Raw genomic sequence first — 15,596 nt, forward strand, 5'->3', positions numbered from 1 at the left:
GCCTTAGTGTTTATTCTTGTAAAAAAGGTACACTATAAAACTATTTGACGAATACCATACAAGGTCAAGTTAAATTAGTTTATTGAGGAGGAATACATCTGTGTTAGTATAAAACCAAAACATATATTTATATTTAGGCTTGGCCTAAATATATATATATATAAATATATATATATATATATTTAGGCCAAGCCTTTCCATACCAGTAAAATAGGTCTGTTTAGACACCATGACCCAAGTGTACTCTTTAATCACAAAAAATAGTACCATTTTGTATGAAACTACAAAACAAGTGTTTTTATTGTTTAAGTGTGTCACGAACATGCAAAAAGTTACAACATTATACATCCAATATTTCCACTTTGTTATTATATGGCCAAAACAAGTGCGAATAAGCACATCTTATTTCATCCTGCAGTACACTTTTCCATTCCATAGCAATTACTGACACCTTCTTTCCCCTCCTCTTACCAATTTTTACACAAATTATATCCATAAATAATAAATAATAATTTTCTTAATAAATAGTTAAATATGTTGTGATTCACATTGAGATGAAAAAGATTCTAATTTTTTTAAATAATGTTTAAACATTTTATCAAGATTTTTTTCTTTGTACTTTGCAAACACTTTGAGTTTGAACAGTTTCCTAAGTTGGGTCATATTAGTACATTGTTTTTACTTATTTGCTTAATTCATTCCATAATTCAATTCCACATTCTGATATACTAAACATTTTAAGTGTTGTACGTGCATACACGTGTTTTAAGTTAAAACATTTCCTAAAGTTTGTATTTCTCATCTTTAGTTGAAAAGATTTGTTGAACATCTTTGGGTAGCAGGTTATAGTTTGGCTCTGCGCTGAGATGGCGACTTGACCAGGCTCGATCACCCCTTGCGACTCTGAAAGGGACAAGTGGTAGAAATGGATGGATGGAAGGTCATAGTTTGGTTTGTACATGATTTTAGCTGTTGGCAAATGCACAAACTTATTGAATTTCAATATTTTTGACTCAATAAATAAAGTGTTCTCTTTATCCAACATTATGTATTGTTCTAACTGACCTCTTTTCTACAACGAGTAGTGAATGAAATTGTATGACATTTGTAGTTATTTTACACAATAACTTAGAAATGGTAACTCTAGCAAGCAATAGAAAATCGAACCGATTTTTGGTCCAAAAGATAGGTCATTATTTAAATAATTATAGTCACCTTATGTTTTATATTTTTAATGAGATTCACAAACATTTCATCATGTATTATTACACCCAACAACAAACTGAATGTCTCTTCTGACTATTTGTATTTGTGTTTGACTTTCTCTTCTGCTGTTAATGAATAGCATAACTTTAATTTGACTGAGATTCTAAGGTTTGTTTTTGTTAAACCATTCCTTTGTTATGTTAATTTCTTCTGTTGTTTGAATTAGTTTACGTGTGTTCTCTCCTGGAAAAAAACACTGTTGTGCAATCTGCAAATAATACTAACTTTGAGTCTTTGGTGACTTTACAAATGTCATTTCCATAGAGATTGAACAAATGTGGTTCCAGTTTTGATCCCTGGGGTACGTCGCAAGATATACCCAGCTCTGTTGACATATCACAGAGGTTCTCATATTGATCCCTGTTGGTTGAGTGGCTTCTTATCGATTTCAAGACCAACCCTATGATTCCATACCAAAGTGATTTGTCAATTAACATCTTATTATTAATTGTGTCAAATACTTTTATAACAGTTGATCCATATACACTTTACTTTCACATTATTTTTGATATTATGTATTGGTAATCTCTTCTGTAATTTTTATGAATGCATTGGTGTTGAAATGTTGGCTCTGTATCCATATTGGTTCACCGAGAGTGTTCTACTTATGTGTTCTATTTGTCAAACCGTTTTTCAGTAGAGTTAAAACATTGTGGAAGTAAAGAACTAGGTCTATAGTTTGTAAAGTGGTGATTGTCTCAAGTCTTAAAAAATGAGTAAAACTTGTGCTATTTTCATTTTGTTTGGGAATTTTCCTGTTTTAAATGATAATTTGGGGATTTAAGTTGAAGGTTCTGAAATTGCTTCAATAAACATTTTAATCGTTTCCATATCAATTACGTACAGGTGAAGTCTTGGATTTACTTTTATTGGTCATGCTTTGGCTGGCACACTTATTGGGGGACAAATATACAGTGCATACATACATATATACATACACACACACACACACACACACACACACACACACACACACTCACACACATGCACGCAAACGCACGCACACAAACACACACACACACACACGCACGCATACCCACACACACACACTGTACATACATCCACATGCACAGTCACTGTACAAACATACATTCTTTATTATGTCTGGTATCATATTTGGATACGCCATATATTCTGAGATATTTCTTTTGTTGTTACTTTTTTGTTGTTGTTGTGTCTCTCTCTTGTCTCCACATTTTTACCCTCTGTCTTATTTTTTTCCTCTTTATTCTAACCCTTTTTGCTCCAGTCCGTTCGTGCCAAAAAAACAATTTTTCCATTTAGTAAAGTCAAATACAATTAAGTAAACAAGATATATTTCCCACTCTTCTCTTTTCTAAAGTACGTTTGTACAGCAGACGTGGGCAGACATAAACAACACAGTGGGGTGACGTTTAGCCACTATGTCCGACCCCCCTTCTGGTACAGCTTGCCAGAGAGCCTTAGGACTGCAAAGAAGGCTAAAGACACACCATTTTAATCAGGCTTTTTACTAAACTCCTATGTTTTTGTTATTCATTAGTGTGTTGTTTTCTATCATAATAATTAATATCGCTACTATTATGCTCCCAAAGTTAAGTTGTTATTAGCTTATTGTAGTAATATTTAGATTATTCACATTTTATTTTTACCAATATTTTATCATGGTTATGGTTATGTTATGAGTTTATTTCGAACATCATACAATTACAATATGGTACATCGTAGATTCCAGTTTCTCTTTTCAACATGTTCAAAAGGGAGTTTTATTTAATCCTACCCCTTTTATTTTACATAGCAATTGCTCACAATTGTTTTCACTTCTTGTTATTAATGTATTCACAATATACTCCACGAATAACAATATTAAAAATAAATAATTAGTGAAGCAAGTTGCATTTAATATGGAAAAATTATTACGATTATCAATAAATTCAGGATCTGTATTATGGTTCTTCTTCTTTGTACTTTGTAAACACTTTGGGTTTGAACAGTCTTTTGAACTGGAAAATGTAACTGGAACATTGTAGGATTGACCCGATACCAATATTTTGGTACCGGTGCCAGTACCAAAATGTATTTCAAGACTTTTCAATACCCTTCGGTACTTTTGTAAATAAACAGGAGCACAAAAAAATTGCATTATTGGCTTAATTTTAACAAAAAATCTTAGGGTACATAAACATATGTTTCTTATTGTAATTGTGTCCATAGATAAAATAGTGAACATACGAGACAACTTGTCTTTTATTAGTAAGTAAACAAACAAAGGTTTATAATTTAGTTGCTGACGTATGCAGTAACATATTGTGTCATTTTCCATTGTATTATTTTGTCAAAAGTATGAGGGACAAGTGGTAGAAAATTAATATTTAATCTACTTCTTCATTTACTGTTAATATCGCCTTACTTTCTCTTTTAACATGTACTATCTACACGTCTGTTAAAATGTAATGATAACTTTTTCTTCCGTTGTTTGATACTTAACATTAGTTTTGGATGATACCACACATTTGGCTAAGGATCTGATACCATGTAGTTACAAGATCATACATTGGTCATATTCAAAGTCCTCATGTGTCCAGGGACATATTTCCTGAGTTTATAAAAACAGTATACATGTTTAAAAAAAGGAAACAAGATTTTGTGATGCTGCAGTGAAATCATGTGTCGTGAAGCATCTTTAACTATTCCTCATCCTGCAGGGATGAAACTTGTAAGAAACATACATCATTTGTCGCCATGGAGGCAAGGATTAGTGATTTAGAAGTAGTTAAAACACTGCCAACTGCGGCTGGACATTAGCCGTTAGCTAGCTAGCCATGTCTTAAAGCACCTCTTGCTGGGGGCATGTCAGTGTTTCAATTTAACTTCACCTTTATTGTTAGTTTTTAAGCCAAAATGCATCCGTTCATTCTTTTCTGTCTACACAAATTGTCTTTTTGTAAGTACTCCATGATTGTGCGATGCCAAACATGCTCCTCTCCTCGTAAACCAGCAATGGGCCTTCTTGCCCGTTAAAAAAACGGGTGAGCGGGCACCGGTCCATTTTAGAGGCAGGATAATACCGAATATAATTCATTAGCATCGCAGTACTACATTAGTACCAGTATACCGTACAACCCTACCCTAGTACATTGTTTTATTTCTTTACTTCCATCCATCCATCCATCCATTTCCTACCGCTTTTTGGCGCCTAGCTCAGCTACAATCGGGCGGAAGGCGGGGTACACCCTGGACAAGTCGTCACCTCATCGCAGGGCCAACACAGATAGACAGACAACATTCACACTCACATTCACACACTAGGGCCAATTTAGTGTTGCCAATCAACCTATCCCCAGGTGCATGTCTTTGGAAGTGGGAGGAAGCCGGAGTACCCGGAGAGAACCCACGCGTTCACAGGGAGGACATGCAAACTCCACACAGAAAGATCCCCGGCCTGGATTTGAACCCAGGACTGCAGAACCTTCGTATTGTGAGGCAGACGCACTAACCCCTCTGCCACCGTGAAGCCCTATTTCTTTACTTAATCCTTTCCATTATTTAGTCTACATAGTGACATACTAAAGGTTTTAATTGTTGATCGTGCATTCAAATGTTTTTAAGTTACATTTTTCTTGGAAGTTATATTTCTCCTCTTTTGTTGTGAATAATTGTTGTGCATTCTTGGGTAGCAGGTTATAGTTTGCTTTGTGCATACATGTAGCTGTTTGAAAATTCACTGTTGTGGAATTTCAATATTTTTGATTCAATAAATAAAGGGTTTGAGTGTTCTTTATAGCCAACATTACAACATGTATTATTGTAACTGATATTTTCTGTAACACGGTTAATGAATGAAGTGTACTTTTGTAGTTGTTGCCCCATATTTCTGCACAACAACTCAGATATGGTAACACTAGCGAGCAGTAGAGAATATTAACAGATTTTTGGTTGATGTATTTCTTATCACCTTGTTGTATATTTTTATATAAGCTTTACAATTACTTTTTATCATCAATCATTATGCCAAGTAATTTGATTGAATTTACTCTTTCAATGTCTACTCCGTCTATTTGTATTTGTGTTTAACTTTCTCCTCTGCTGTTACCGCATAGCATTATTTTAGTTTTACTGAGGATTAAGGATAGTCTGTTATTGTCAAACCACCTTCTGTGTGTTCTCTCCTGAAAAAAACTCTTGTATCGTCCGCGAATAATGCAAACTTTTTTGTCTTTTGTATCCTTACAAATGTCATTTATATAAAGATTGAACAATTTTGGTCCCAATATTGATCCCCGAGGTACGCCACAGGATATAATTAGCGTTGAAGCTACAGCTTCACGTATTGCTTCTTGTTGGTTAAGTAGCTTTGATGCCATACCGTTCTAATTTTTTGATTAAAATATTGTGATTAATTGTGTCAAATGCTTTAGTTAGAGCCATAAACACTGCCGCTGCACATTTTTTACCATCTATTGCATTAGTAATCTCCCGTTATTTTCATTAAAGCCGTCAAAGTTTAAATATTAGCTCTGTATCCATATTGGTTCTCAGCGAGTATTTTATTTTTGTTTGTGAAACTCTTTAATCTGTTACTGAACAGTTTTTCAATGATTTTTTTTTAAATTGTGAAGGTAAAGAAACCGGTCTATAATTTGTACGTTAGTCTTTGTCTCCAGCCTTTTAAATTGGTGCAACTTTAGATATTTTCATTTTGTTTGGGAATGTGCCTGTTTGAAATGATTGGTTACTGATATACATTAATGGTCCTGAGTTCTCTTCAACAACCTTTTTTGTCGTTTCTCTTTCAATCCCATTACAACCAACTGAAGTCTTGAATTTGCATTTTTTTCAAGATTTTGACTATTTTCTCTCTTGTCCCTTTCGTGAGGAACATTGAGTGGGTATTTCTATATATCAATCAATCAATCAATGTTTACTTATATAGCCCTAAATCACTAGTGTCTCAAAGGGCTGCACAAACCACCACGACATCCTCGGTAGGCCCACATAAGGGCAAAATATATGGTGTCATTGACGTCCTCAGTTGAAACTGGGTCTGGAATAATTTCCTTCAATTTAGGTCCAATATTTACAAAGTAATTATTGAAGCTTTCAATTACTTCTTTCATGTGTTCATTATTTATGCTTCTGTCTGAGAAGTATTGGAGGTGATCCCTCTTAGTGCCATTTTTAGTCATGCTATAAAAAATGCCCCATGTGTTTCATACCATGTTTTAGATGGCGTTAATTTTAGTTTAGTCAGTGACCTAAGTTTTTCCTCAAATCCTTAGTGCCATGACATTTTAGTTTTTTGTTTTGTTATTGTCAATACAGCTGTCTCTCTCTCTCTCTCTCTCTGTGTGTGTGTGTGTGTGTGTGTTTTCTTGTATTTCTACCCTTCTTGAGACATAAACAAGTAAAAGTACCTTCAATACGAGGACTGGTGAACAAGTTAGGACCAAAATCATGGGGCCGATACAGAAAACCATTGCATCTAATAGAGAATGTCTCATTTGCATACCCTCGTGGTGAAATCTATCAAAATTAGGGTGGTCCCATAAAAGAGAGATTTTTCCAATTGACTGTGTCAGTTTTAAAAGTGCTCCTCCTATGGTCAACATATGAAATAACAAGTGTGTGTAAACATTTGAAGTGCTCCCCCTCTGGCCAACATATTTAATAACAAGTGTGTGTAAGAAATTGAAATGCGCAGCCTTTGGCCAAAATAAAAAAAATTAAAAATATATGTGTTTAGGGATATACTGTAATAACTTGAAGTAAATAATGAAGATTAAAACACATTTACAAACAAAAAATTGCATAGTTTGTATATTTTATGAATGTTGTAAATAAAAATCTTTATATATCTAGAAAGGGTGGTCCTAAAGAAGATAGGTGTTTTTCTGAGGTCTCAAGAAGGTTTGATTGATTGATTGATTGTACAATGCAGGACATATTAATAAATTAATGGTAACAAGTACAAGAACGTGTGTGTGTGTGTGTGTGTGTGTGTGTGTGTGTAAGCACGCGTGTTAGCATGTGTGTGTGTGTGTTTGTGTGTGTGCGGGTGAGTGTATGAGTTAACGAATGTGTGTGTGTTTGAGTGTGTGCGTGTCTGTGTTTTGTTCTCTTCTTTTTTCATACAGCACTTTGTGTCTGACACTGAATGAAAAGTGCTATGTAAAAAATGTTTATTTTGATTTGATTTTATATGATTTACTCGAGTGGCTGGGCAGGGCTAATAAAAAAAAGGATCTTTTCTTTTTCACAATTTTGATAATTTCCTTTTCTGTCTCATCAGTGAGGAACATTGAGTTGGGATTTATTTATTTGGTGCCAATCAAGTTTTCAAATGACCCGGGTTCTGGAATCTTTTCCTCCAGATTTTGTCCAATATATACAAAGTAGTTATTAAAGCTTTCAACTACTTTGTTCATATTGTCAATTGTTATATTTTTGTCTGGGAAGTATTGGGTTATCCTTCTTAGCACCGTTTGATGCCCGATGTTGTTCCAATGTTGATTTTTGTTCCTGGCGAATAAAGGACAATAATATTTTGCTCCACATGTTCGTAGTCTGCTAGTTGGCTCGTTTTTATATGTTTTGTACTCTAAAGTGTTATAAATGTTCCGTATAATGTATTCTCCTTATTACAAGTATTTTTCAATACCTTTGTCATCCATGGTTGATTGTTTATTTTATGCTTTTTACTCATTTGTTTCCATGGACCATGTTAGTCATAAAGCATCATTAAAGTGTTTTAAAAATTACTTCATCTACATCGATTTTACCGTACAAATTGTCCCCACTTTGCCCTTCTATATCATTCTGAAAAGCAATTATACTCTTCTCTCTGTGCGTAGTCTCTGAAATTTATTGTTGTCATACATCTTCCTCTTCTTGTAGTTTCCGTCAAAGATTGAGAAAACTGGAAAGTTATTCACAGACCACATCTAGTGTTATTATTAAAATTATTGGTAAAATGTTGTACTGTACATTTATTTCGGATAGGTTTAATAGAAAAATAAAGAAGATAAAACAGAACAAACCTAACAACAACAACAACAAATGAGCAACATTATACATTATATATATATATGTATGTATATATATATATATATATATATATATATATATATATATATATATATATATCCTTTTTTTGGTCTTGTCTGCCTCTTGTTCCCACATTATCCCCCTCTTCCTTTTTTGTTTTTCTTATTTCCATCCCCTCCTGCCGCAGTCCAGCTGCACCAAGCACTAAATATTTTCAAACATGTACTAAAGTCAAATACAAATAAGGCAACATCCCACACAGCAGATAAGGGCATCTACATCAACAATATGATTTGGCTGAGCGGCTGGAAAGGACAGATTTTGTAATTAAAAAAATACAACAATTTATATATATATCTATATATATATAGATATATATATATAAGAAGAGAAGAAAAAACACACAGACACACACACGCACACACACACACACACACACACACACACACACACACGCACACACAGCACTATTAACAGTAACAAAACAAAACATGGCATGGCACTGAGGATTCGAGAATAACTAAAATCAACGCCGTACATGTACATATATGTTATTGTATGTTTTATTTCATGTATATATATATATATATATATATATATATATATATATATACATATATATATATATATATATATATATATATATATATATATATATATATATATATATATATATATATATATATATAGGGTAAAACATATGACCAAAACACATGTAAAAATTAAAATGTAAAAAATATAATAGAACTACTACTTTAATACGTTAATGAAAAAAAAAAAACAACAACAGCAAAATAATAAAAAACAGATAATTAGTGAAAAACCGGATTAAAAAGTTCTGTTTTTAGCCTTTTTTAGAAAAAATTCTACGCTCTCTGGAGTCTGCAGGCTCTCTGGAAAGCTGTTCCACAGGTGGGGGCCATGGTGGCTAAATGCCGCCTGCACCGTGGGTCTTTGTTCTGATTTTTGGTCAAGCTAAAAGGCCAGTGCCAGAGGACCTCGGGATCCGCGAGGGTTGATACGATAAACCAACACTATTAGTTTTTGATGATCTAAATTCCACCTGATGTCATTTAAAATTTTTAAAACAGCTGTCTCCGCCCTGTGGTTCATGCAGACTGATGTCTTTTCTAAAATGCTATATTTATTTAAAAAGTCATTAACTTGGTTAAAACCAAGTTTTTCTAAAATGTGACTTAAAAACAGTAAGTTAGATACAGGTCGGGAGTTATTAAACACGTTTGGGTAAACTGCTGTTTTTCAGAAGGGGCCTCACCACGTTTTATATATATATATATATATATATATATATATGTATATATATATATATATATATATATATATATATATACATATATGGGTAAAGTGGGCTAGACTTGTATAGTGCTTTTCTGCCTTCAAGGTACTCAAAGGGCTTTGACACTATTTCCACATACGCCCATTCACACACACATTCACACACTGATGGCGGGAGCTGCCACGCAAGGCCCCAACCATGACCCTTAAGGAGCAAGGTTGAAGTGTCTCGCTCAAGGACACAACGGACATTACTAACATAGCGGAAGCCGGGGATCAAGCGGGAACCCTCAGTTTGCTGGCACGGCTGTTTTATAAACCGAGCCACAATATACAGTAGGATATTCTTTAGAGCGATATTATCTTGTTGCAGGACCTTAATTTCTTGATACATGGCTATATTTTCCACTTGGAGTATCTTTATCTCTTGTCGTATTTATGTTTGTTACTTTAGAAGATTCATCACCAGTGTTCGGAAAAAACATTGTCACATAATAACGACGCTACTAACGCTGTTAGTTTTTCCAGTGATGAGTAATCTAATTCAGTAGTATCATCAAGTACCACCTCAGAATAAAATGTGGCTCTCCAAGTATCACCATAATGACCAACATTAAAATACAGTAGCGTAGTAGGCCCAAGTAGTCATTAAAAACAAGGCAGTATAAAAAAAAAAAAAAGTACATTTATTATTTTTGTTGACACACAGTTTGAACAGTAACATTGTATCTATACGTGTAAAGAGAGAGTATGGCCAATTAAATGAGAGGCACAATCTTTACTACCAAGGACATGTGCTGCTATGTTCGGAACCATGCAAACGCAGTCTTTCTGACCTTAGTTTTCCTGACAAAATCAATCAAAATGATAATTCTAAATATAATTTTTAACATACTACAGCTCATAAACTTACAATAAAACATGCTTTTATTTCGTCAAAGTATAATTGTGCGGCCATATTTTAATGCACTCTGTTGAGAAACCATAGCACGCACACAATGGCACAAGAAACTCCAAAAAAAATACACAGAACGACCAAAAAAAATTACTTATTCCCCTCTTTTTGCCAAACTCTTCATTAGCTTTGGAACAAAAATCATGGAGAAATTGTGATTTTTGTGTGAAGTATGTCAACTGTGCTGTCTGCTTCATTGGACACATTCTTTCAATCTCTGTACTCCAACTATTTGTATATATGTTTGACTTTCTCCCTACTGTTAAGGAAATGCAATTTCTTAATTTTACTAAGATTGAAAGCTAGTCTGTTTTTATCAAACCATCGCTTCAATTTGCTAATTTCTTCTGTTATTATTTGTATTAGCGTCTGTGTGCCCTCTCCTGAGCAAAACACGGATGTTTTGTCTTGTGTTTACCTCTCACAAGACAATGTATTTGGTGGCTCTGCAGTGTTGATTACGAACCTTCACTTCCCATAGCTGTTTTCTTTCCGGGTTGCGACGAAAGCGACGTAAAAGCTTTGCGCAATTTTCGCGGGTGGAGCAGCCCCATGCTGCACAACAGGGCATTTTTACACGTCAACAAACGAACAAGGAATCACCGCGGACACATAGCATCAGCCAAAGCTGGTAGGAGTCATGGCGCCCTCTAGTCACATACGTGCCTTTTCGACCAATCAGTGAGGTGATGGTCTGAAACCGGGTTGACCATACTGTCTTACACTCAGACTAATGAGACCCGTACCACAGATTGAGAATCTGATCGAATTATAATCAAAATTACTGTTATGTACGCTACAACGCTGTTACCGATATGTTTGATCTAACATCATTTTGATGCAGACAAGACAGCTTTATGGTGCGTGGGAAGTCTGAATTTTTTCAGTTCCTCGTCTGAAATGTCAACTGGAACACTTAGAAAGTCGGAGCCTTTTCACCAACTCTGAGTTGGCTTCAAAAATGCCTGCTCTGAATTTAAACAAGAATATACGTTTCTACAATATCCGATATTAGCACTAGAAAACTGATTAGTTTTTGTCACACTAGATAGATAGATAGATAGATAGATAGATAGATAGATAGATAGATAGATAGATAGATGGATAGATAGATAGATAGATAGATAGATAGATGGATAGATAGATAGATAGATAGATAGATAGATAGATAGATAGATAGATAGTACTTTATTGATTCCTTCAGGAGAGTTCCCTCAGGAAAATAAAAATTCCAGCAGCAGTGTACAGAATTGATATCGAATTTAAAAAGTAAAAAGTAAAAAATGAGGGTATAAATGGAAACAAAACAGAAAAATATTACAATAAGAAAAAAAATAAAAAGCAACAATGAGAATAAAAATATAACAGTACAATAAGAATATAACAAGACAAAGTAGGCAGTAGTGACCATGTTATGAAAACGTATTGCACTGTTATTGTTTTGCATCCCCTGTCATCCTAGTATCCCCCCTCACCCCCAGAGAGGAGTTGTACAGTCTAATGGCGTGTGGGACAAAGGAGTTTTGAGTCCATTAGTCCTACACCTGGGATGAAGCAGTCTAGCACTGAACAGGCTCCTCTGGCTACTGATAACTGTATGCAGAGGGTGACTGGTCATCATCCAGGATGCTCACTAGTTTGTCCACAGTCCTCTTCTCTGCTACCGTCACCAGTGAGTCCAGTTTTATTCCAATTGTAGAACCGGCCCGCTTGTAGAACCGGCCCGCTTGATCAGTTTCTCCAGTCTGGAGCTGTCCTTAGATGTACTGCCCCCCCAGCACACTACCATGTAGTACAGAACACTGGCAACCACAGACTGGTAATACATCCACCAGAGTTTTTTTTACAGATGTTGAAGGATCAGCCATATACAGTACATTGCTGAATGCTTATATATGGTAACGTTAGTTAATGTAAATAAACTACATGTTCTTAATGTGGTTTATATGTTCCACATCTCCAGCAATAGCCCCTGGATTTCCTTTTCATCCATCATGTTTGAAGGTTGCAGAAAGAGTACATATTTACCCATAAGTTGTTTCTATTTAGGCAAAGCAAGTGCAAGAATAGTTTTTGTGGATCTTTATTTTCCAACCTCGTAACTGTAACGCTGACACCTTGGCTGTGACGTCATTCAGAGGTCTAACTTCAAAGTCTGGAGGTAAATGGAACGCGCCATTAAAATCCCAGCTAGTTCATTTCTGGAAGTAGCTCTTTATTAGTGGAAATGCCAGATGCCACAGACAGACACACACACACACACGAACACACACACACACAGGCAAACACACACACACACGCACCCCCCCCCCCCCCCCCCACACACACACACACACACAGACACACGCATGCACACACACACACACGCACACACACACACACACACACACACACACACACACACACTCTTGCATGCTACTACTACTACTACGAGGGAATAATGAACATTTAATAAAGTGACAATCAACAATAATAATAATCCTACAATACCCCACTTGGGTACTATAGGCACAGCTATTGACACACGTTCAATCACTTTAACTATCGGTAAAATAAAAAAATAACATAATTACTTTTTAAAAGTAATTTTTCTAACACTGTCCACCACATTATCTTTGCGCTTCCAAAGGTCCCTTTTCAAGCTGTCATTCTTGGTGTGCAGGCTGTTTATATTTTCTATATATGTTCTCTGATCCAATATTCTTAGACTTGCCATGTCTGCTTTCATGGTTGATGTCAGCTTGTCTATTTTTTGCAAGACCAATATGATGTCCTGCTTCCAGTCGTAAATCTTTTTTAGCAGAAAGTCATTTGACGAGACTGAAAGATTGAGATTGGTTATGTAGCTTGGGTTTTGGCTCCCTTTGATAGCTGCTTCGTGACGGCGGTTGCCTCCTTGGCAACATGCGGCACTTTTTACTTTGAATTAATTTTTTACATTGCGCCGATCAGAGCTCAATTGGAGGTTTCAGCCCGTCAACTGAGATCACTATGTGGTCAGAAACACTTGCTGGTGTTATGTTAATGGTCTTCATTGTTTATGGGGGTGAATTTAAACTGAATCATTTTTGAGATTACAGCGTTTTTGTGGCAGGGTGTAAATATTGTTATAGTATTAGTTTATGATGAACATGAAAATACAATATGGTATATTACATATTTACTTACGTTTCTTAATACAGCATGTCCGAAAAGAGTAGGAAGAAGCAGAGCTTATTTAAACCTACCTCCTTTTCATTTAAAGCAATTTCAAACCCATTTGTTTGAATTTTCTGTGCATAATCTGTTAGAGGAAAAAAAAAAGATTAAATAAATAAATTAATAATAAATAAATGATCAATAAACTCTCAATAAGTAATAGTTATATAATAGTTCCTGTTCTGTCTCCCTGTAATGTTTGTCTGACCTTGAATGGGATTGTGCTGAAAATTTTAATTTCCCCTCGGGGATTAACAAAGTATGTCTGATTCTGATTCTGATTTTTTTTTAAATTATGATTCACATAATGAGATGAATAAGATTGTCTCATTTTTCAATAATGTTCATGATGTTAATCAGGATTCCTCTTCCTTGTACTTTGTGAGCACTCATTTTGAACAGTTGTTTTTAAACTGGATCATATTAGCACATTGTTAAACTTTTTTACCTATTTTTTCCATAAGTCTATTCAACATACTGATATACTAAAGGTTTTAAGTGTTGTATGTACATACACATGTTTACATTTGTTATGGGTACATTTCCCCCCCAAGGTTAAATTTGTCCTTTTTTGTTAGGAAGAGTTGTTGTACATTCTTGTGTAACAATTTATAGTTTGCTTTGTGGATAAATTTAACTGTTTTATCATTGATTCTTATTCAATGAATAGAGGGGTTTCAAAGTTCTCCATGTCCAATATTATGTATTAGTCTTACTGACATTTTTTGTAATGAATGAAGTGTACTTTCGTAGTTATTTTCCCATATTGTTACACAATAACTTAGATATAGTGAGACATAAAGAGCAGGAGAGAAAATTGAGTGATTTTTGGTCTTCAACATATTATGTGCTTCATTCATTATTGAAATATTATTTGCCCCCTAATTGCATATGAGATGTCCAGTGAATTGTATTGTCTATTATCACACCTGACATTTTTGGTCTTTTACCCCATCAATGTGTACACAGTTTGTTTGTATTTGTGTTTTTTTCCACTATTACCAAATAGCATTATTTTACTATTACTCATATTTAAGGGTATTTTGTTTGTGTCAAACCATCTTTTTAATGTATTCTTTTTTTCTATTTAGTCTTTGTATTAGCTTGTCTGTGGTCACTCTTGAACCAATTGGTTGAATCCTTTAAGTCCTTTGTAACTTTTATAAAATGTCGTGTGTATAGAGATGATTAGTAGCTGTTAATGTGACGATTACGGGGCATCGTGGTGATGGGGGGTCGTTCTTTCTTGATGCGGTCGGGCTCGAACACAGCGTGAAGGTAAGAAATTGTGATTTATTTAAAATTAAATCAGACTATGAAACTGAAAACTTGCACAAGGCACAAAGGGCAAAACAAACAGAACTAGCATGGGAGCTAGAAAAAAACAAAAGCGCTAGCATGGGAGCTAGAGAAATAACAGGTATTTAGCGTGGAAGCTAGCTGGTTGCGAACAGGTACACAGGATTGGGATCAGAGTCGTCACTGTTGTGAAACACAAACTAGAAGGTAAGACTGAATGAAAAGAAATGGCAGGCTTAAATAAAGACGTAATCATAAGAAACAAGTGGCAGGTGAAACTAATAAGTAACCATGGAGTGTGAGTTTTTCTTGCCCTTATGTGGGTTCTTCCGAGGAATATCGTAGTCGTAGTGGTTTATACAGTCCTTTGAGACATTTGTGATTTAGGGCTATATAAATAAACACTGATTGATGATTAATGGAGACAAGATGAACAAGTGCGACCAGGAACTAAGACAAACATTAGCAGAACAAAGTACAAAAAGACTCAAAAACAAAACATAATATGATCTGGGCAGCGGATCATAACATAACCCACCCCCCTTATGGGACAGATTCC

The 15,596-nt window shown here is 35.0% G+C and overlaps 1 long non-coding RNA gene across 1 annotated transcript in view; it reads right to left on the bottom strand.

The window, feature by feature from the left end:
• Positions 1-609: 609 nt before the first annotated feature.
• LOC133553916 (uncharacterized) overlaps positions 610-15,596 on the bottom strand; it is a 77,126-nt gene continuing 62,139 nt past the window's right edge. Inside the window, exon 3 of the long non-coding RNA XR_009807011.1 lies at positions 610-903. This is a non-coding gene — a long non-coding RNA (uncharacterized LOC133553916). The remainder of the gene's footprint in view (positions 904-15,596) is intronic.

Source organism: Nerophis ophidion, linkage group LG06 (genome assembly GCF_033978795.1).
Source record: "Nerophis ophidion isolate RoL-2023_Sa linkage group LG06, RoL_Noph_v1.0, whole genome shotgun sequence".
NCBI lineage: Eukaryota > Metazoa > Chordata > Actinopteri > Syngnathiformes > Syngnathidae > Nerophis > Nerophis ophidion.